Here is a 24278-nt window from a genome sequence, read left to right as displayed (position 1 = left end):
TCATGGGTAGGGAGAGGTTTTTGTAAGAAAAAGCATCTTAACTTCTGAGCTCTTTGGGGATGGGAGGAGGGAGACAGGGATGACCTCCTTTACCTCCTTATTATTTAAAAAAATCGAAGTAGAAAGCACGCATGGTCATTCATTTGAGGGGAAATTTTATCGGATCTGAAAACCGAGCTAAAAGGTTAATATTTTGTGATTAACTTCAGCAGTTTTGACACTCATGAGAAGAAAGCAAAGAGACTTATTGCCTTGAGTTTAGTTTTCATTTATCCAAGGTTAACTGGTAACCCAACTCAAAAGTACCATGGCAGGAATACCAAAGAGAACAGCAGTAAAATAATAAATGAAAATTAATTTTCTTTTACAATTTTACTTTTTATTCATGAGTCTTAAAAACTAAAGTTGCAAGAGTTCAAGTATCAGTAATTTAGTGTTGAGTTGATGGCTAAGGTCCTACGTACGTAAGAAATGCTGGTGTCTGTGGAGAGTTTGGGAACCAATCCTGGGCGGATTTCCAGGGAGGACTGTATAGGCTATCAAAGTAAAGTTGGTGGGAATTCCCTGGCGGTCCAGTGGTTAGGACTCTGTGCTTCCACTGCAGGGGGCACGGGTTCAGTCCCTGTTTGGGGAACTAAGATCCCGCAAGCTGTGCAGTGCAGCCAAAAAAAAAAAAGTAAGCAATTGGTGGCTAACAAACACCGATAACACAAAGTAGCCGCTCAGTAAATGTTTGCAAAAACTTTTGTATAGCGTTCACATATCATAGTTCCTGGTATATATTCAAAAGTGTAATTGTTGATTGAATACATTTAAAACATACAGTAATTGGGAGGTATGGCTATATACATTTTTTTAGCCTAACTGAAACATAATTTTTTAATCTGCTTTCTGGAAAACTTGACCTTCAGTTTGTTTGAACTAAATTTATTTGTTGCTTCCACTTTATACATGTGAGTAATAATGAGGACAGGTTCATAAATCTTTTGTGAGGTCTGTTTATGAGATCCTACTATAGGGAAATTTAGATAATGAAAATGAACCCTCAAGTAATAATGCTGTAGTTGCCATTTTTTCTTGAAAGCATATAATTTCAGTAAATGATACCAAACTTATTAGTGCCTTCGATCTCTTCTGCTGAAGAAAATTTATTGCTTTTCTATTTTCTTTTTTTTTTTGAGCTTTATTTTATTTATTTTTTTATACAGCAGGTTCTTATTAGTTATCCATTTTATACATTTAGTGTATATATGTCAATCCCAATCTATTTTCTTTTTAACACAACTTAAAGTCAAAATACTACGTTTACATTTACTATATTGCGTAAATATGTTCTGTATGTAAGTAATTTTAAAATAACAAATTAGGTAAGTGTCTTCAGATTTTTCTTTGAAGAATACAGTTCTCTAGATTTCATAATATATAATCTGAAGATCTGTAGAAATTTTTTAAAATATCACTTTTGCATGAACAATGTTAAGTGACTTTAAGTAAAAGTCATTTAACTTAGATTGATATGTTAGAGATTTTTGAAGTACCAGAAATACCTTGCTGGGCTTTGTAAATAATTTTGAGCATATAAATGTCACTTTGGGGGAACTTTTTGAGATTTTCAGAAATATTTCTATATTCCTCCTTAATTTGGTGTGTTTCACCATTATTTTTCTGGTATTCAACCAATAAGGTCCATTATGGGAATAAATTAAATGATGTGACTAAAAAAAATGACTTAAAACTATATAAAGATCATCCTACTGCATAGCACAGGGAACTATAGTCAATATCCTGAGATAAACCGTAATGGAAAAGAATGTAATAAATGTATATATGTATAACCGAATCACTTTGTGGTACAGTAGAAATTAACACAGCATTGTAAATCAACTATACTTCATTTTTATTTTTTAAAAAGATTTATTATTTATTTATTTTTGGCTGCATTGGGTCTTAGTTGCGGCACACGGAATCTTCTTTGAGGTATGCGGGATCTTTCCTTGCGGTGCGCAGGCTTCTTTCTAGTTGTGGCACGCAGGCTCCAGGGCACATGGCCTCTGTAGTTTGCGGCACGTGGGCTTAGTTGCCCCACAGCCTATGGGATCTTAGTTCCCTGACCAGGGATTGAACCTGCATCCCATGCATTGTAAGACGGATTCTTTACCACTGCACCACCAGGGAAGTCCCTATACTTCAATTTTTAAAAAAAGAAAAACAAAACAAAAAACCTATATAAAGATCAAAATGACTACTGCGGTTTGTGGTGTTCAGCTAATCAATGAAATTGATTGGATGCCTGAATCATGAGAATGTCCTTTAACTACTGAAAATGATTGTGAGGTAAACACATGGGACATTCATATTTCACTTAAAGGAGTAAACTTTAAATTATTATATATTTTGTTTTTTTTAAAAGATAGGGGAACTGAAACACTAAAGTTTTGCCTTTACTGTGACTTCTCCCTTTGAAATCTCATTTGTTCCTGCTGTTTAAACCATCATTTTTGTGCAAATGAGCCCTAATTCTAAGGTCAAGTTCTGCTCTCTTAAGCACTTAACACACATTTCTCACAGCCTTTTGGACAATTAGATCTACTCAATTTATATACTACTCTTCCTCTTTCATGTTTCCTATCTTGATTAATGGGATAAGCATCTTCTGAGGGGCTCAGATGTAAAACTTCATATTCTTACCTCTCCTTTTGCCCAATTGTATAATCTGTAGCTTTAGCCTCCAAAATGGCTTTCTTCATTTTCTGCTCTCACTGCCACTGCCCTAATTTAGGCCTTCCTTTTCTTTTTCTTAACAACATTTTATATGCCATTGTATTATTGACAAAGCCCATACTCCTTAACTTGAACTTTGTATTAGTTAAGATACAGGTTTGGCTTCTGTGATGGAGAAACTGAAAAATAATTGTTGTCTAAAAAAATATTTTTTTAATAAAATAAAAAGTTTATTTCTTTCCTATGTAAAAGTATGAGCTGACCAGGTAGCTTTGCTAGAAAAAGTTGTCAGGGGCCCAAGCTCTTTCTAACCTGTTGCTCTGCCATCCTCATACAGCTCCATCTTGTGGACCAAGATGCTGCTTCACTTCCTGCCATTATATGCCACAGGCTTTTAACTTAAAGGCTAAAATGTATGGGGGCGGGGAGTGGGCAGAATATTTGCAAGTGGTAGTAGGAGTAGGATTTTATTTTCAACCTTGGGTTTTAGAAAGTTATTTTTAATATCTTTACAAAATTTTTTAAAGTAACAATTTCATCATTTCTGTTATGATTTCATGAACTTTTGATGATTCTGTTAGGTTCCTTCAGTTACATTCGGGAGAAGTAAGGTGGGTTGCTTGTGACCCTCAAATACTGTGCTCATGGCCTATCACTTGCAGACCTAGGGACTGGTACTTTCCTTTTCTCTGTGTGTAAAAATGATTTCCACTGTCCAAAATTACTTTCTTTTGAAAGTAATCAATGCCTAGCTCAACTTCCTCTTAAAGTATAAATAGGTTTCATTCAATCACAATCTCTTCTAATCACGCTATACTCAAATTGTGCATTTTATACAATGCTACTTGCTTCTTACAAGCTTGTGAGAAACAAAATAACTCCTTGGAAGGCAAGACTACTTCCTGAGTCTGATGAACACATGTTTGTATGTAGTTGATATTGGATAAATGTTTGTTCATTTGAAGTGTATTTCATTTTTCAAATAGAATAAAGAATTGAGTGGGGAGGTCAGAGGTAGGCCTATATTGCTTTACATGTAAAGTGTGGTCTATACTTTTGGTGAGTGTATTCATTTGTTACAAATCAACATATAAAAACATCTGTACCCGACAGAAAATGAGCAAAGGACATGGACTCGTGGTGACAAAAGTACAAGCACAAACAGCTTCCATGAAAAGTATTTAACTTGTAATTAAAGAAATAAATACTTAAAGCAATTTGTCGGAATGCATCAGAGACATAAATATGTATACTCTTTGACCCTTTCTAGGAAGCTTCTATGAAAATGGAGATGGAGTCAAAACTTTTTGATCACAATGTAATTTTATACTTGTGAAAAATTGGAAATAAAAATTACCCAATGGTGGAAGAATGGTTTTATAAATTATGGCACACCCATCACGATAGGCTATATTTCAGCCTTTTAAAAGGATTATTTTCAAAGGGTATTTAGTGATACAGGCTATTTAATGACATAGAAAAATGATCATTATTTTGTGTTACATGAGAAAAGTATAGAATAGTAATTGAGGAAATGCAGTGAGATTCCACTATACAACCTGTTAGAATGGCAAAAAAACAAAACAAAACAAAAAGAAAAAGAAAAGAAATAACACAAGTGCTGGCAAGGATACAAAGCAACAGGACTCAAATCTTGCTGGTGGGAATGTAAATACTATATAGCCATTTGGAAGACTTTGACAGTTTCTTATAAAATCCAACATACCTTTATTATATGACCTAGCAATCCCACTCCTAGATTGAAATTTTCCAGCAAGATATGAGAGCTCCATTAGCTTCTCTCTCTTGTCAGCATTTGGAATTATCAGTTGTTTTTTTTTAAAATTTTAGCCATTATAATGAGATATGAAGTGACATCTTATTATGATTTTAATTTGCATTTCCCCAACAACTGCTGTATGCTTTTCTCATGAAAAGTGAAATGAAAACCTGTAGTCTCCCCTCTGCAAGTATTTATAGCAGTTGTATTTATAATCACCAAAAACTGGAAACAACCCAGATATCTCAACTGGGGAATGGATTTTTAAAAACTGAAGTATGTCCGTACAATGTGACACAGGAACGAACCTCTTAGTCTAGGATAACATATAAATATATTGGAAAAGGGACTATGAGATAATTACATACTAAGTTATCATAAGAAAAAAAACCAAATGAGCCGTGGAGCATTGCATCATATAATGAAAACACACCAGAAAAAAAGTGGCCAAAGAGCAGGTGAAAATGGTAATTAAATATTTCAAACTAAAGCAAAGAGAAATTAAGGGAAAGATGAAACCTTTGAAAGAACCACACAAATCAGAAATAAAAGGGGCTCAGAAATGAGGTGAATAAGCTATGTAGAAGGATGTGAAATGAGAGCTGGCAGAACTCCAGAAAGAATTAGAAAAAAGGATATCTTAAATGATGATTAAATTAGAAAGAAAACAAGAGTGAATATACATCATAGAAAGCACAATAAGAGAAATAAAGAGTAGATAGGAGAAAATAGAAGAAAATCAAACAGATGAAGCTTTTTGAAAAGGGGCCAAAAGAAAGTGACAAGACAGGGACTTCCCTGGTGGTCCAGTGGTTAAGACTCCACACTCCCAGTGCAGAGGGCCTGGGTTCGATCCCTGGTCAGGGAGCTAGATCTTGCATGCCTCAACTAAAGATCCCACATGGCACAACAAAGATCCCATGAAGATCCCATGTGCTGTGACTAAGAGCCGGCGCAGCCAAATAAATAAATATTTTTTTAAAGAAAAGAAAGTGACAAGACAGACAAAGAGAGCCAAAATAAGTGTATTAGGAGTGTATTTGGTTTTGTTAAACCAAAGCATAGAGGTGATGGTTATGTAACATAAACAAGTATATTGTGAATATACTTAATGCCACTGGATTGTATACTTAAAAATGTTTAAAATGGTACGTTTTATGTTGTTTATTATTGTTGTTTATGTTACCATGATAAAAAAAATTGTAAACCAACGCAGTGGAACAGAACAACTATTAGAACTATAATTCAGGAAAACTTTAAAGAAAGTTTAAATCTATATACGTTGAAAGGCACACTGTGAATCTGGGGAATTCAACCCAGAACAGTCAGTTAACACAGAAGTATTCTTGTAGAATTGTTGGATTTTAAAAATACAGAAAAAAAGTTCTGCACCCATGGAAAAAAGACCAAGTAAACCTGGAAAGAAAATTAGACTGGATTAGATTTTTTTTAATATATAAATTTATTTATTTTTATTTATTTGTTATTTTTGGCTGTGTTGGGTCTTCGTTGCTGCGCGTGGGCTTTCTCTAGTTGCAGTGAGCGGGGGCTACTCTTCGTTGCGGTGTGCGGGCTTCTCATTGTGGTGGCTTCTCTTGTTGCCGGCTCTAGGCGCGCAGGCTTCAGTAGTTGTGGCTCACGGGCTTAGTTGCTCCGCGGCATGTGGGATCTTCCCGGACCAGGGCTCGAACCTGTGTCCCCTGCATTGGCAGGCAGATTCTTAACCACTGCGCCACCAGGGAAGCCCTGGATTAGATTTTTTTAGCAGCAACATTTCATGCCAGATAATAACAAAGCAACATTTCTTAAATATTCAAGGAAATAAATACTCCATATCTGACCAAACTATACTTCAAGAATTCAGGCCATTAACAAGCATATATGAACATGAAACAACTCAAAGAATATTGTTCCTATGAATCTTTCTTGAAGAATATACTAGAGAACAAATTTCAGACAACCAGGAAATGACCGGAGAATCTTTGACACGAGGTCAGGTTGTAAGCACTGAGTATATCTGTGTAGCACTAAGATTGTAAGATGGGAATAATTGTGGTAGAATGGTATGTAAATGTTGTATAATCTGATGATGTAGAAATAACATAGCCCACAGAAAAAGGGAGGGGGGAAGGGGAGTGTAAGTGAAAAGTAGAATAAAGTGGTTGCTTGCCTCATAGGAATTAGCTGTAAGGAAAAGGATAGCACTTGAAGCTGACTGATGGACATAATCATACTATAAATAAGTATGTATACTTAGATGTGTAAGATAAAACACTAATAAAAGTAATACCAGTGATCAAAACTAGATGGTGGGGGAGAAGAGGAAGTTACTAATTTTGTTACTGCTAATCGCAGGGAACTTACAGTATCTTAAAAAGAGGGGAGGGGAATGAAGAGTATTGTATAAAGATATTACTATAGAGTTAACCCCAATAACAAAAACTTTCCCAAATACTAAAAGAAATTCCTACCCTAAAAAGAGCAAAGAGAACTATGTAATGATATGCACACATTTTCTATATGTATTTTATTTCTATACGTATTTATTTTCTATATGTACTTATCTGTACACATACACAAAATGAATAGAACATGAATCATCACAACACTAAATATATCAGGTGTATTAATAAATGTATATGGGCTCAACTTACTTAATGATCGCTGTATGCAAAAGATACAGTTGTAAAAAGTATGAATAATAAAAGGAGTTCATAAGAAATGAATAATTTTAAAATAACAACAATAGAGGGAAGGGTGAAAACATATCAGAAAAATGCAAATTTTTTAAAAAGCAAGGTTCATCATCTTGGTATCAGACAAGCAGAGTTTAGTTCAAAAAGCATTAAGATGAAGGATATTATAAAATAGCCCTTATAAAGCTAACGGTTATATTTACAATGAAGATTTTAAAAAATATCTATTTACCAAATGACACATCAATAGTTTTCATAAAGTAAAAACTACTAGATGTAAAAAGGAATAGAAACCTGCTAATAATAGAAGACTTTAACACACCTCTCTCAAAATGTCAGGTTAAGTGGACCAAGAAAATTAGTCATTATTATACATAATCAGTGAGGTAGATCTTACAGATTTGTATCAAAGTTTGAATCCATTAATAGAGAATATGTCCTCTTAAATGCACATAGGACAGTTATAAAAATCTGTTATGTATTAGACCACAAAGAATATATCAGTTCCAAAATATAAAAAGTCAAAATTTTGACCACATGTAATAAGACTAGAAAATAATTTAAAAATTAAAAAATTAAACCTGGGTCAGGGTTTCTGTAGGATGGTGGCAACTGTCTAAATCCAAATCTCTCCATACATCCTTTCAAAAAACCATACAGGGCTTCCCCGGTGGCGCAGTGGTTAAGAATCCACCTGCCAATGCAGGGGACACGGGTTCGAGCCTTGGTCTGGAAAGATCCCACATGCCGAGGAGCAACTAAGCCCATGTGCCACAACTACTGAGCCTGCGCTCTAGAGCCCGTGAGCCACAACTACTGAAGCCCGCGTGCCTAGAGCCCGTGCTCCACAATAAGAGAAGCCACCGCAGTGAGAAGCCCGCGCACCGCAACGAATAGTAGCCCCCACTTGCTGCAACTAGAGAAAGCCCGCGCAGCAACGAAGACCCAATGCAGCCAAAAATAAATAAATAAATAAATTTATTTTTTTTAAAAACCCCATACAGATCTGTAAGGAGAGCAAAGTAAATCACCACCACTCTTGCCTAACTAATGTAATTTCAAATTATGGTTATGTAGGCAGATAAACTGAAATGCAGCAGACTTAGCTCTGGACCCCATGCTGAGGTGACAAGTGAGGTTGAGACTTCAGAACAGAGAAAAAGGAAGCAGGAACTGGCATCAGTAGAATGCAAGTAAAATAACTCCAAAAAGAGAAAACCCCACCATAAGGAGGGAAATACTAAGGTTTGAGACTCCTTAGACAAAAGGGACTTGAAAGTACACGGGATCAAAGAGGCCATCTCAGAAAGGTATTGCTTCTGGGAACAGAATGACTTGGAAGGGTCACCATTTCCCTGGAGGCTTGGTGGTAAAGAGAACGAAGAGGTAGTAGAAATTAAGGATCTTGGTGAAACAGAGTAGAAGATAGATGAACCCTTTTTCACCCAAAAAGGAGTCACTGATTTTTAAAAGTCTGTACTTTATTAAACCAACAGAAGGTGCTATTGAACTAAAAAAATCCAGCATTTCTTCCAAATCCCTCACTCCTGTCTATGTACCGTTGTTAATTAGTTTAGGAAAATTGAAACCCTTCAAAATGAACAGAAAATGGCAGGCAACACCCATATAAGGTTACTATAAGTAGAAAAAATAAAATGAGAATCAAAATATTTCAGCTGATGAAAAGTCTCCCCCAAAGCTTACTCAACTAAAGAGCTAAAGAAAACTACCTGAATTAAATACTCCTACCCGAATGAAATACCCTTAAATGAGCATTTGCAGAGATAAAGTCTCAAATTCAGAACCCCAAGACAAAAAAAGAAGGGAAGAAATTGAAGGTGAATTTACTGAACTCAGGAAATGAAATGAAGACAAAAAATAATCATCTTTTAAAATGAAGCTAAAGTCCAAGATACCTAACGGAAACAATATAAGGGGCATTGAGAAAAAATATGAAGACAGACAAAAGAATGAAAATTAAATGAAGAAAGGTAAAAAGTCAGAGAGAAAATGATTTATATAGATGATATGTAAAATTAGAGTTCCTAAGAAGAAAAAAACAGTAGCTGAGGTAATATTTAAACTTAAATCCATGAAAACATTCTGGAAGTAACAGAAGATTTAAATCTACGTATTGAAAATTCTCCTTGTGTATTGGGAAAATTGATCCCAAGTAGTCAACACTAAGTCATGTCCTAATAAAGCTATTGGACTTTGAAGATCATGAAAAGTACCTCTGGGCTTCCAGGCAGAAAGAAGAGGTTAGCAACAAACTTCTCAATGGCAACATACAAAGCAAAATAGGCATGGAACAAATTTAAAGTCTATGAAATTGTAAGCCAAGGATTTTATAACTATGACTCAATCTCAGAAGAAAATTAAAACTATGATAAATTCCACTATATTAAAAAAATATTTACATGGTGAAAAATGCCATGAACAAAGTCAAACGACAAGTGACAAACTGGGAAGAAATATTTGAATTTACAGCACAAAGAGCTCATTTCCTTAATGAAAATAACCTCCAAAAATCAAGGCAAATTACCATCAACCTGGTAGAAAAACAGGCCAAAGATATGAAAATAGATTTCATGGAAAAAAATGCAGATGACAAAACATATAAAAGATGTTCAACTTCAGTCATACAAAGAGAAATACAAATGAAAGCTGTTCTAAAAACCACAACTACACTAAAACCTTTCTCACCAAAATCTATAGTTATATAAAATGTTCTATGGACTGCGGGGAAACAGGCACTTTGATGCATTTCTGGTGGGGATACAAAAGCACAAAGCCCAGGAGGGAATTTAGTAGTATCTGGCAGAATCACATATGCATGTGTCTTTTGACCCAGACATCAAACTTAGGAATCTGTTCTAAGGACACACTGGCATAAAATATAAACTGGCATTTGTATCAATTTAGTCACAACAGAATTACTTGTATTAGCAAAAGATTGGAAATAACCAAAATGCCCATTAATAGGGAACTGATTAAAGTACATGCAGCAATGGAATAATCTCCAGGTTGATGGTGTCCCTTCCAAGTCACCCTTTTCACCAGAAGGCATAAAGAGAATGTAGAAAGTCTCCATGTACCAATATCGGGTGATCTGCAGAATATATTACAAAGTGGAAAAAACAAAGGCACAGAAGAGTATATAGAGTAATTTATTAAATATGTAGAAGGAAGGAATGGGAAAGGTGCCAATGATAGAGAGATTTCTCTAATTATAACTTGTTTACATGGTTTCAGTCTCAGAATCATGTATGTTTACATATTCAAAAATTAAGTAAAAAGGTAGAAAGAGAAGAAAAATCTACAAAGGAAATAAATTTACATAACTATATAGAAGTTTGGTGACATAGCCACACAAGAAAAGGAACAATTTTAGTGACTTTAGAACATAGATTTTGGACTGTACATTGGCCCTGTGTATCTTCAGATTCTCCATCTGCAGAGTCAACCAACCACGGATCGAGAATATTCAGGGAAAATAATTCCAGAAAGTTCCAAAAAGCAGAACTTGAATTTACCCCATACTGGCAACTATTTACATATCATGTACATTGTATTAGGTATTATAAGTAATCTAGAGATGATTTAAAGTATATGTGCAATGTGCATAGGATATATGCAAACCCTATGTCATTTTATATAAGGAACTTAAGCATCCGTGGATTTTGGTATCCATGGGGGGATGGAGCTGGAACCAATCCCCCGTGGATACCAAGGGATAACTGTACCTTCTTTGCGGGGTATATTCAGTAGTATAATTGTTGTATTGCTATTTTTAAAGTATTTTATGTCTATTGTTGGGTAAAATAAGTGTTGCAAAATGTTAATTGTTGAACAAAACCACAGTAGTTTATCAGGGCTATGACTTAGAAAATTTAGTCTGGAAAGTCCTTTGATAGATTGAGCAAAGTAGAAATGAAGTACAAAATTACACAGAAGGACAGCTAACATAACAGAGTTCAGGTTACGTAGCAGGCTTTGTGCTGGGCACTATATATATGCTATATAATTTGGCTCTTGCAGCTACCCGTTGAGACTTGTGATAGTATTTTCCTAAGAGGGATGTTGAGATTTAAACCCAGATCTATGTGATTCCAAAGCCTGTGTTTTTTCTACTACATTATTGCAGGATATACATCAAATATTGAGAAGAAAGAACATCCAGAGCTAAATGTTCTGTTTAAACCAGTAGTTGCTGCTCAGAAAATAAATAAAGATGCAGACCCAAAGTCAGTGGTTTATACGTTCTTCATGCGAGAGCATTGTATTAAAGGAGAGAGTGTAAGTTTTCTCTTATTTCTAATGGGAAAATGTAAGCATACACACATGCACACATACACGCCCTCATACTGATGTTGGAGATTAAAATTTTATAAAAGTTGCCATTGATGACTGAAATTAGTGACAGATGTGAAAAAACTATGGCAAAGCAGAAAAGAAAAAATCTAGCAGGCATGGGTTTTCATGATGCTGTTAAAAGCAAAAAACCTTTCAAAGCTTCCCTTCGTGACACTTCAAAGCTCTTCTAAGCTTTGCACAACCTTTTTGTATTGGCCTTTAAGATACTAGTTTAGATAAGGTGGTTTCCTCCTGTGGAAGGTTAGGGCTGATAGAGATTTCAGTGGTGCTAGAGTTCCCCTCATCCAACCCACCCCTTCACATTTCTACTGGTTTTCCCTAATGATGAAATATTTTTATTTGGTTCAGTACTACTTTTTAAAAAGTCTACCACTTGAAGTAATTGGGGTAGGGAGATATTCCTATTTTAATTTGATTCATTTGTGTATGATTATGATGGAAATTCAATTTATAATTCTATGTACATGATAATAAGAAAAACGTTGAATTTCTATAAAGATTTTTAAAATTAATTTTTAAGCTTTTCTTTTTGTCAGAAGCTGTGTTGATCAGTGACTTTGGTGAAGGCTGAGAAAGTTGAAGAAAATTTGCAGATGATACACAACTTCTAAGGTAAGCTAATATAATAACTCACGCAAGATTATAAGTACCCTTGACAGACTTATAGATTACAGTTAACACACTAAAATAAAATTTACAGGAGTAATTATAATATCCTGATTTAAATTTTACAAAGCAATCGTAGAAGTATTAAATAGACTTCCATTTCTGGCAGTATGATAGACAAGACATCCACCAAATATGTAAAATACTAGATTCAGTATTTTAAAAATCCTTTAAAATGAATGGATGAACCTATAAGAAAATAAGGGAAACTTTCTGGGGCTAGAAACCAAGCAAGTATATCCTGTGAGGTAAACGAGTGCTGAAATCACTGAATACTTTGGGGGCATCCATCAGTTTCTGTTGGCATAGAAACTTGTGCATGGAGAAGAATGGAGACTGAGGAAAATTCCCTGCGTTCTGCAAAGTGAAGGGGGCCTATCAGAGACCATCCTGGAGAGGCATACAGCTCTGGGTGGAGTTAAAATCCCCCTGAATAATTCCTGGTTACCTGCTTACATTCACTTGGATTTGAGGCCTTATTTTATACTATTTTCATGGTCCTTAAACTCTACAAATGGAGAGTTTTAATTTAAAATAGACTTGGGTCCAAAAGAAAATAGACTTGGGTCTGTAACACTCTTCAGTACCTGCCAGAAACAATCACAATTCCTCCATGGAAGGAATTATCAACCTAGTTATCAAATAATCATAGTTAAAATTCTAACAAATAAACTCATTTTTTTAAAAAAAATCACAAAACATAACAAGGGGAAAAAATCAAAACACTATGAGCAAGAGTCAGCAGAAATCACAACTGAAACAGATCTACAGATATTTCAGCTATTAGAAATATCCAATACATGAGATAAATATATTTAATAAATAAAAGAGGGATTCTAACCAAATGTAAAATAGATAGCTAGTGGGAAGCAGCCGCATAGCACAGGGAGATCAGCTCGGTGCTTTGTGACCACCTAGAGGGGTGGGATAGGGAGGATGGGAGGGAGACGCAAGAGGGAGGAGATATGGGGATATATGTATATGTATAGCTGATTCACTTTGTTATACAGCCGAAACTAACACACCATTGTAAAGCAATTATACTCCAATAAAGATGTTTAAAAAAAAGAGGGATTCTAAAACATAAATAAGGAGTAATAGACTATAAAAATGACAAGGCACATTAAAATAAGAATGAATTAGAATATCAGAAATGAAAAATCCCATAATAGAACTTAAAAATTAAATAATATGTTAAACCAGCATATAAGGCACAGTTAAAAAGAGTAAGAAACTATAGTTGACCCTTGAACAACACAGGTTTGAACTGCACGGGTCCATTTATGTGTGAATTTTTTTCAGTAAATACGTACTTCAGTACTACATGATCTGCAATTGGTTGAATCCACAGATGTGGTTACCGCAGTTATGGAAAGCTGATTGTAAAGTTAAACATAGATTTTTGACTGTTGGTGGTTGGTACCCGTAAACCTCAAGTTGTTCAAGGGTCAACTGTGCATGGAAGGCCATACACAGAGAAAAAAGATATAGGAAAAATAAAAGAGATGGCGAGATGATTTAATCAGAGTAGCAGGATACAATTGATGAAGAAAGTTAGTACTAAAGTAGAACACTTCAGAGTAAGCCTAAGATGAGCTTCTCTAGAGAGAAAGCATCATCCCCTTTGTAGGGGCAGGAAAATAAAAACAAAACCAGAACTAATTTGTTTTTAATGAGTTCCCCAATTCATCACTTAAGAGTCAGCACTTCCTCTTTGTCTTACTTTTTTATTCAAGACAAAGAATATAGTAGAACAAGAATGTGATTCATAATTTTAAAAAATCAATTGGAGATTTATTCACAAATATTTGCTGAGGATAAAGCAGTGAACAAAACACAAAAGTTCCCTTCCTTCACATTACCTTATGTTCTAGTGTCATTAAAGTTGTCAGTTACGAAGTAAAAATCAGGACAACAGCAAACTTATTCCTTTCCTTTCCTTTTCACTCATAACTTTCCTCAACATGGGGTTATAATGGAAACTCTGCAGACTTCACCATAGTCACAGAATACAACAGTGTAGAGTGTATACATTATATATATCAGAGCCTACATTTTAAAAAATACCTGTTTCTTGTGTCAAAAAAATTAAAAATCCCTGTTTATAGAGAAACGTAGCTGCTGCTTTAAAAAAAAGAAACATTTTTTTCCACTTACGAATGCTATGGTTGAAAACTTGATTTTTTTCTTTTTAAACATTTGTTGAGTGACTAATTATTCAAACTCTTAAGGATGAACTGGATGCTACAACAGCTGCTCTTTTGGGATTAGGTGATGTTCTTCAGGGAATTCATGCCTGAATCTACTGTATACAATTTTTAGGTGCTTTATTCAACCAGTGCCAGTGGCATTTCATCTTTTAACCTTGGCACTCCAGTTATACTTTCTCTTGCACTTGGGAGGGTAACCACATTTACCACAGATCGACATGTCGGTGGTAGGCCTTAGAGCCACAACAGCGGCACAGCATGTGTGTCTTATTGCTATGCTTTGCAAATGATGACATTCCCTTCCTCATCTCGCTTCTGATCATTACAGAAAAGAATAAAACAAGAAAAAGTAATCAATCCTAACACCCAAAGAAAATTACTTCTAAAATTTCATTGTATTTCCTTCTAATTTTATCTATGTAAAATTATATGTGTGTATGGACACACAAATGGTTGTGTGTATATATATATAATTTAAAAGTGAATTTGAGGGACTTCCCTGGTGGTCCAGTGGGTAGGACTCCACCCTCCCAATGCAGGGGACACGGGTTCAAGCCCTGGTCCAGGAAGATCCCACATGCCATGGAGCAACTAAGCCCGTGCGCCACAGCTACTGAGGCTGCTCTCTAGAGCCCACGTGCCACAACTACTGAACCCATGTGCCACAGCTACTGAAGCCCACACGCCTAAAGCCCATGCTCCGCAACAAGAGAAGCCACCGCAATGAGAAGCCTGCACACCGCCAGAAGAGTAGCCCCCACTCGCCACAACTAGAGAAAGCCCGTGTGCAGCAACAAAGACCCAACGCAGCCAAAAAAATTAATTAATTAAAAAAAAAAAAAGAACCGGCACAGCCAAAATAAATTAAAAAAACAAAAAACAAAAAGAACCGAGGGGGTAATCAGCTGTGTCAAATGAGTGAATCAAAGGGATGGATAGTGTTTCAAAGCAACACTAATAAACTGCTCACATTTAAAAAATAAATAAATAAAATAAAAGTGAATTTGAAATACTCATTTATTCTATTTTTTGATTTTTATTTAACATATTCTTCTTATATGAATATATGACACTTTAAAATATTATTTTGACACCTCTATTAAATTCTATTATAAGATGGTAGCATAGCATAATTTATTCAGCCATTTCTTTTTTGTAAACAGTCCAGGCTTTCCTATTATAAATAACATTACAATAACATCGTTGACTACCTGGCCATATCTCTGATTATTTTCTCAGGATAGCTTTCTGTTAGTAGAAATAGTATGTTAAAGAGCATGAATATTCTGATAAATTGTTTTCTAGATATATTCCTAGTGATTTTATTTTACACAGCAGCATATGAGATTTTGTCTCACCACATTCTTGCCAATGGTAGTTTATGTTTTAAAAAATCTTTCTTCTATTTCTTAGGAAGATTGGTTCTGTTTCTTATAACAGTTATGCTTCTTTTACTAAGGTGGAAACTTTTCATCTGTATTTTTGATTTTGTACTGAGATGGAGAAATTGTCGGTCTTTTAGTAGTTGGCACAAGAATTTTTGTTTTTGCAGAAAATGCTGAATTTGTTTGGAAGAAATGCCTTGATAATTCATTTGTGATGAATATTGAGTCTACAAGGAGCTTGTTCAAGTATGAGAAGATGGTTGTTAAATTGCCTTTTAAAGAGGTGTGTTGTGTCCATGGGAAGGGCCTGTTTTGTTAAGGTTCAGGATGAGTCACATACACAGATTTGGAAGTAGAAGCTGGGACAGAAATAATGGGAAGAAAAAAGTGAAAGGTACAGGGAAAATCTGGCAGGAGGGGAATGGGAACCCTCGAGAGTTGTTAGATGAGACTTTCCAAGTGAAATGCTGTATATTGTGTAATGTGACTCTCACTGTGACCCCACAAATAAAAACGTATGGAAATTAGGAAATCCTTGGTGTACCTGGATTTCTTGCAGAACCCCGTGAAGGAGCTGAATGCTAAATGTTGGTTGATATGGGACTAAAACATTTGGCCAAGTGTTTAGGGAACAGCTACCATTTGGGTTATTTCTTCCCTCTAGGGGATATCTCTGTGTCTCACTGTTCTCTTCACTCTTTCCTTTACCACTGACTTCTTTTCCCACTAGGATCTTTTAGTTTTACCTCTCCCCAGGCTTCTTCCTCTGACAGTAAATACATGTGCCTAAGCAACAAACAACCCTCCCTGCCCACCACTCCATCTCAGAAACTTTTTCCTGTATGCTTTTGTCTTAACCATGATTTTCTTTTCTCCCTTTTTCCTAGTTCTTTTTCTTTCCCCTATCCTACTGTTTCCCCTTTCTTTTTTCATGCCAGTCTTCAAGATTTTCCTAAAACATTTTCCCTTGCCGGGAGTATCTTCCCCCCTTTTCTATCTCACTATCCAGATCCTAGTACTTTTCCAAAGTGCATCTAAATTCCCATTTCTTCCATTAGTTCTTTACCTTTTCTCTCCTCACTAGGTAATCTCTATATTGTACCTTATAATACTTGGTCCCTTGATTATTTTTTCTTCCCTTTACATTTTCTCCAGTCTTTATATTCTGGTGTAATTGTTTCATATATGTAACTAAGTTTTTTTCCCCAAAAGTTGTAAGCTCCCTGAAGGCAAGTCCTTTGTGAAAAACTTATTTTTAATTCCTTAGACAACGCCGTACTACAGTAGGCTTGTAGAAACACCAATAAAGAGTTGTTACATGTAATTGAGTGATAGTGGAGAATTAGGCTATAATGTGTAGTTAATTTGAAAATCAGTTATATGTGAAAATCTTCAGAATTATTGATAACATTGCATGGAAAACAATGACAACTTTTGCATATGATTATCAGTGATGAAAGGCCAAAATCTTTATTTAAAGTAAAAAAAAGTTTATTACTATTAGATGACCACATTACAGCTTCTTTCAAAGGGGAACTGGCATCATAATTTTTAATCCTAATTTATACTTGTATTATCAGTGAATAAGTTAAAAATAGATTATAAGGTAGAAGGGGCTGGGGAGCAGCAGCTACTGTAATATCTACATGTAGAGAAGTGGTTAACAAAATTGGTACACCAATATTAAGGAACACTGTGCAGCTCTTTAAAAAGAATGAAGTTGATCTATCAAATCTGGCATGTAAAGAAATCCAGGATCTACTATTAAGAAACACAAATAACTTATAAAACAGTATGTGTGGTATGATCCCATGTTTTAAAAGTTGTGTGTGTACTCGAACAACACGTGTGTCTGTCTGTGTTTGCCTGGAAACAAATGTCAGGAAGAATAAAACTAAACTATTATTAGTAGTTAACCTTGGGGAGTGTAATTAGAGAAGAGGAAGGGAGGGGATTTTCAAACAATAGAGAAGCATATAAAATAAAAAGTTAGTTTGTTTTTTTTTTACAGTGAGCATTTATTTTGAAATCAAAAGGCTAAAAGATATATTTTTAAAGAATTAATATAGCAAGAAAAGTACACTAGTTCGTATTTTATTTGTAAAACGAGATACCATTCTGTGTTTGCATTTATTAAAGGTATTTTTCTGTGGTCTGTAGTTATTAATAGATTATAATCATTTCTCCTATTCTAGATCATGTTTTGTAAGTCTTCAGAGTTATGGTAAAATGTGTTTTATAAAGATAATGAAATCCAACTATAGTTACTGAACTAATTCCATAGAGATTTTTCCATTCAGTGAATATGTTTTATTGTAATTCTATGTGTTGTTTGCTGTCAGTGTCTTTGTTTGAATATGAAAATTAAATATCTTGTCAAAAAGTACTTTCCATTATCAACAATCTTCAAAATGTAGGAAGAGATACTTTGAGACTAGTTTCCCATGACATTTTATTTTATTATTATTTTTTGTGAATGAAAACATATTATTTAAAGTCCTACAAGGAGATGAAGGATGTTGGTTGGGTTTGACTTCCCTTTCATTAAAGACTTCAGAAAAGGCTATTCGCTACTTGAAATTCTAGCCCCCAAGATCTCATGTAATAGCAAGTGTGCTAGAATCCAGGTGAGATGCTGGCAGACAGAGCTCTCTCGTGGCCATCTCGTAGGGTAGAGGAGATTCCTTACTGTAAGTCACTACTGATAAGTTGTTTGAGTGACTGCTGGGGGACAGATTTACAGACTTCTGTGAGTCTATTCTCATCTTGCTCGGTTTGGTCAGGAGTGGGAGACCATGTGTTTTTACTGATCGAGTCGAACCTGGAACCCCCAGGGTCTTTTAAGTTGTTTTCATCTGATTGTTGGTTCTTTTGGGGAGAGGCAAACGGGTTGAAGTTTCCTTCTACCTTGCGATGTGGCTGTGTGTTGAACTCCGTTTCAAAAGATGACAGCTGCTGCGTTACTCCTAAAAGTCCACCCACCTCCACACTGAGAATGACCCAGATGACATCTCCATAGTAGAGTCCTGTAGCAGTGCACATCTGCCACTGTCCCTGATACATTCCTGCTCTGCTGGGGCTGCACATCTGGACGCTGACATCTGCAATCTCTTGGGGCTCTAGCGATCTCACCATTACCATGTTCACATGTCCAAATTGGTCTCCCATGACATATTTAAGACAAACCCCTGGAGGCCAGGCGTCTGCCCCAGAATTTTGGATCCGCCATGTTTTTATAAATTGAGTTATCAGGAGGTATCGACTCCCCTTCTCCTATGGTGACATCTTCAACAAAGGACATAGAGGGCACACTGATGTTTGGGCTCTCAAAGTCATAATAGGCGCCAATTGCTGCTTGTAGGTTCCAGTTGGTCATGTCCAGGAAGAGGGCGCAGACGGCCGGGTTGAGCTGGAAGCCGAGCAACTGCTGGCACTCGGAGATGAGCACGTCCTTGTCGGTGGTGCCCAGGCAGCTGAACTTCTGCATCAGCTCGGGGTCCAGGTTCACGTCCACGCCCTCCATGGCTGGGGCCGGGCACTCGCTTCCCCGCCTCCTCGCAACTGAGCCGCCGCCGGGCCGGGGACAGGGAGGGGGCCTGCTGCTAGCTGGCGCCGCGGCCCCGCTCCTCGGAGGTAGGCCCCGGGCCTCTCACCGCCTCATAGGGATACTCACTCAGCCGCTCACTCACTCTCGCGCCCCGCCCCGCGCCCCCCTCCAGTGCCGCCGCCAACGCCTCCTCTCGCTTCTCCCTCCCACGACATTTTAAACCGAATAATTTGTAACTCAAGGGCTTCTGTCCCTTTATTCAGCCTAATCTCTCTGTCCTTTCTGTGTTCTTTTTAGATCCTGTTTTCCTTCTTGGTTCTAGAGCACCAGCTTACAAATTGTACTTTTAAAGAGTTATAACAGAAGTAATATGATTTTCCAACATAAAATTTTTTGTATAGCTCTGATTTCAATAATTTGTAGCAAAGTGAAAGTTTGTAAAAACTCAGGAAATTGGAAGATGACGTACTTTATAAAAAGAGAACGAACATGTGTCAGTTCTTGATAGGATGAGAGTTGTTCTTTCATTAAAAGCTATGTTGTGTTCCTAATTGATTCAAGGAAGAACTTTTCATACAAGTATCAACTGTGGAAAAAAACAGAAAATAGATCCAGCAAAGAAGGGCAGGGAAATAAGAGTCATTACCATCTGACTATGGTTATAGCACTAAGCCCATTTTTGTTGGTTATGATGCTATTGTATTGATATATTGTATCTGAGGATTCCGTGACTTCTTTCTTACCTCATTCTTTGTTATTCCTTGAATTGGGAAGTTGGAGGAATACCATAGCATGTATTTCACCTGGTTATTATTTGTGGTGCAATTGTAAGTGGAATTGTAACTATTGACCTTAGAATTTGATGTATGCAAGCTATAGCCTTTAGCTTTTCTTCTTACTACATTTATATGATTTTTTAAAATTATTATTTATTTATTTTGGCACCCCTTCATTTCTTTTTTTTAAAATTAACTTATGTATTTATTTATTTTTGTCTGCGTTGGGTCTTCATTGCTGTGCGGGCTTTCTCTAGTTGCAGCGAGTGGGGGCTACTCTTCGTTGTGGTGCGCGGGCTTCTCATTGCGGTGGCTTCTCTTGTTGTGGTTGCGGAGCATGGGCTCTAGGTGCTCGGGCGGGCTTCAGTAGTTGTGGCTCACAGGCTCTAGAGTGCAGGCTCAGTAGTTGTGGCGCACGGGCTTAGTTGCTCAGCAGCATGTGGGATCTTCCCGACCAGGGATTGAACCCGTGTCCCCTGCATTGGCAGGCAGATTCTTCTTTTTTTCCTTTTTATTTATTTATTTATTTTATTTATTTTGTTTTTGGCTGTGTTGAGTCTTCGTTGCTGCGCTCAGGTTTTCTCTAGTTGCGGCGAGTGGGGGCTACTCTTCATTGTGGTGTGCAGGCTTCTCACTGCAGTGGCTTCTCTTGTTGCAGAACATGGGCTCTAGGTGCGCGGGCTTCAGTAGTTGTGGCTCTTGGGCTCTAGAGCGCAGGCTCAGTAGCTGTAGTACACGGGCTTAGTTGTTCCGCGACATGTGGTATCTTCCCAACCAGGGATTGAACCCGTGTCCCCTGCATTGGCAGGCGGATTCTTAACCACTGCGCCACTAGGGAAGTCCCAACAGGCAGATTCTTAACCGCTGTGCCACCAGGGAAGTCCCTATATGATTTTTGATAACATCCATTTTCACTCTGCTCAAATGCACATTCTATTACTCCACTCTTATTCTCTTCAGATGATCTTGAGTCCTTCTTTTCTGAGAAAATGGAAGCAATCATGTGCTTTCTAGCTTCATTTCTCTTTACCTGGACAGTTTTTTTTACTCACACTTTCTCTTCCTTTTTCATTTTAGAAAGATATATATCATTCTTCTTGGGGGTTAAACTTTCCACTTATGTTCTTGATCCCATCTTCCGTTGTGGGCTTAAGACTCTTGCCTCACTAATTATCCTCTTATCTTGCATCTTTCTGATATCTGTTCCACCCAATCTACTGAGAGTTCAAAGTTAAAAAAAAAAAAAGCAAGCAAGCAACAAAAATCCCTTTCATTAGTCCTTCAAGCTCTCCTTCTGTTCCTTATCAAACACTTGGAAACAGTAATATATGCTCATGCCTCCATTACCTCATCCCTAACCTCTTACAATCCTAATTTTGCCCCGGACTGTTTGTTGTGTGTCAGGTACTACTAAGACTCCAACCTCTCATCCAGTGTTCAAGGCAAGTCAGTTGAGCCATGCTACCTGGATCAGAACGAATATTACCAATTTCCCAGAAGGACTGGCTTGGAGTCCTCTGCCTGCTTTATGCTTTGCTGTAGTACGGTATGCTCTGGTGATCCCAGACTGGCTTTGGCCTCTCTATCAGCCTATGTCTTTAGGCTTTTAGGGGAATATGAATTCTTAAAGGTCCTTTTCCTTGTCCTAAGTGGTTCTCTGAATATCCCTATTTCCCCTGATACCTTTGGTTTGTAAGAATTGAAAGAGGGCCTTAGAAATTAGATTACAGGTTTAGGCAGGATGCTCATCACTGCTCTACAGTATTCCGTATTGTTGCACACTTCATATTCTTGATGCTCTCTTTTTTGTTCATAGTGATAGTATACTTTTCTGGTTCTCCTGTCCTTCTCTAACTACTGTTTCCTTAGTCAGTTTTTTCTATCACAACTTATAGACGTTCCTTAAAGGTTTGTTCTTGGCTTTCTTTTTGGTCTCTCATATTGCACTGGCAGAATGAGTGACCCCCAATATATCTCTGGCTCTGTTTTCTCTCTAAGTTCTATTCTGTGTGTTCAACTGCCTCTGTAGGCATCTATATCCAGAAGTCTTGCTGGCACCTCAAACTTGTTACATATCAAGCAACTGGTTATTTTGCAAAAATTTGTTTTTCCTTCTTTGGTCCTTATTTATTTTGAAGATATTACCCATCTACTCTTTCACACAGGCATGGCAACTCATCATATTGTCTCTTCTTTCAATTACCATCTACATTTATTCAGTTGCCAAACCTATTGTCTCTGATATTCATGTAATCCTTTCATTCCCACTGCCTAGTTACTTTCATTGCCATCCTAGACTAGTGCAATTGCCTTTAATTTCATCTCCTCCTGTTTCTCTGCCTTCTTGATTCTTCTTATACACTGCCACATTCATATTCATGAAAGAGAGTTTGATTACATCATGGCTCCCTTTTGCCCACAAATTAACAGTTAAACTCATTAACCTAGTATTAAAGCTCTTCATAATCTGATCCCAACCTGTTTTTTTCAATTTTTTTTAGTGTCATTCACATAGCATTTGCTTCTGATAAGCTAAATTATTGTTATTTATATCTTGTACTTCCTAATACTCTGTTCCTATCTCCATGTGACCAAATCATACCCATCAAAACTGAGTTCAGTTCACCTTTTCTATGAAACCTTCTGTGATTCCTCAAGGTATGTTTTTTTTGGCTCTTCTGAATTTTTTGGTATTTCATTAGTCTTTTCATTTGTAATTCATAACTTTTTGCCTTACACTATAGTTATTTTTGGTACATGTCTTATATCCCCTAATAAAATATGAATTTCTTATTTTACTCTGTACCCCCAAAGAGCAGATTTCCCTCAGATGGTTGGATGAATGAATCCTATACATTGAAGTGATAAGAAAGTTGTAACAGAGCCTTGCCATTGTCAAGTGTTCAGGGCCATTGCATTTAGTTGTATGGCTTGTCCACTGCCCAAAGGCTCCTGGCCGGGGAAGTGAGTGGGGCCTGAAATCCAGCTCACATCCCCACTTCTGTCACATCAAACTATTGCCAGGCTGGTGCAGGGCTGCATCTGCCTGTGAAATGGGTACTTGTTCTTTGTATGAAGGTGCTATCTGCTGGTTAATCTATGCGTCTGCTTGACTGCACCTGTCCCTTTTTCTGACTTTTACCAAAGTACCATATAAGCTTGTAGCAACCCTGAAAGTATGGACAGTATTAATTGAAGTTCATTATGAAAACGACTTTGTGTCATATAGAAAATACCCCCAAATTGTTTGTTAGAATGAAAGATGTGGATTAATCGAGTGTAAAATAAAACATTGTTATAGAGCATCTCCTTGATAATTTGCTATTAATCTCAAATTCACAAATATTCTGGAATCCCTGCACCGTTTATGGAACCTTTGAGACTTCTTGTAATTTTCTTACTTAGATCAAATGGTTAAGGGTCCCGTTTCCCTTGCCCCCACCCCAACTCTGTCTTTTGCTTAGAGTAAATTAGACTAAACTCCAGGGTTTCTGTACTCCTATCCTATGCTTTTTAAAAATGCTGCATTCAGGGAATTCCCTGGCGGTCCAGTGGTCAGGACTCTGTGATTTCACTGCCGAGCGCCGGGGTTCAGTCCCAGCTCGGGGAAGTAAGATTCCACAGGCCTCGTGGTGTGGCCAAAAAAAAAAAAAAAAGCTGCACCCAAAATTCTTTTAACGGAATTCTTTTGGTCTAGCTGGTATATAAGACAAATTTAAAAGTCCTTAAATACATAGTTAATGACTTGTTGGTGTGTGGGTTATGAGTATCTCTGGAGCACCTACTATAGCACTTTGCATCTACTAAGTGTTTCGTAAATGAGGTTGACTACAAACTGCTTGTGACTCCTCCAGTGGATCTGCCCCATTCAGGAGTAGTGACAGAGCAACTGCAAGTTGGATGATGTACTTTTAATATATGCTAGAGTTTTTTTTGTTTGTTTGTTTGTTTTTTATGAGTGGAGCAGTGTCTAACATTTAACAGTTAACTAAGTCAGGCATGTATGTATATTATTTCACTTGACGCTCACAACTAGTCCTGGAGTGTATACTGTTATCTCCAATTTAAAGATATGTTACTTATGTACAATCTGTTTTCATTCAAATCTGGGTCTGCCTAA

At 36.7% G+C, this 24278-nt stretch overlaps 1 protein-coding gene and 2 pseudogenes across 3 annotated transcripts in view; 1 reads left to right on the top strand and 2 right to left on the bottom strand.

Moving 5' to 3' along the window:
- CAB39L (calcium binding protein 39 like) overlaps nucleotides 1-24278 on the top strand; it is a 95089-nt gene that overhangs the window by 888 nt on the left and 69923 nt on the right. Inside the window, exons 2-3 of one of the 3 annotated variants that reach the window (XM_061170666.1) lie at nucleotides 11345-11496; nucleotides 12114-12186. The gene's annotated coding sequence lies outside the window, so the exon portion shown is untranslated. Of the gene's footprint in view, nucleotides 1-11344; nucleotides 11497-12110; nucleotides 12187-24278 lie in introns of all 3 variants that reach the window. The other 2 variants (XM_061170665.1, XM_061170667.1) reach the window with 2 other exon arrangements.
- LOC133076380 (large ribosomal subunit protein eL37-like) lies at nucleotides 14459-14758 on the bottom strand (annotated as a pseudogene).
- On the bottom strand, nucleotides 18433-19385 carry LOC133076379 (protein ILRUN-like; annotated as a pseudogene).

This window comes from Eubalaena glacialis, chromosome 16 (genome assembly GCF_028564815.1).
Source record: "Eubalaena glacialis isolate mEubGla1 chromosome 16, mEubGla1.1.hap2.+ XY, whole genome shotgun sequence".
Taxonomy (NCBI): Eukaryota; Metazoa; Chordata; class Mammalia; order Artiodactyla; family Balaenidae; genus Eubalaena; species Eubalaena glacialis.
This window is presented reverse-complemented; position numbering and strand designations above follow the sequence as displayed.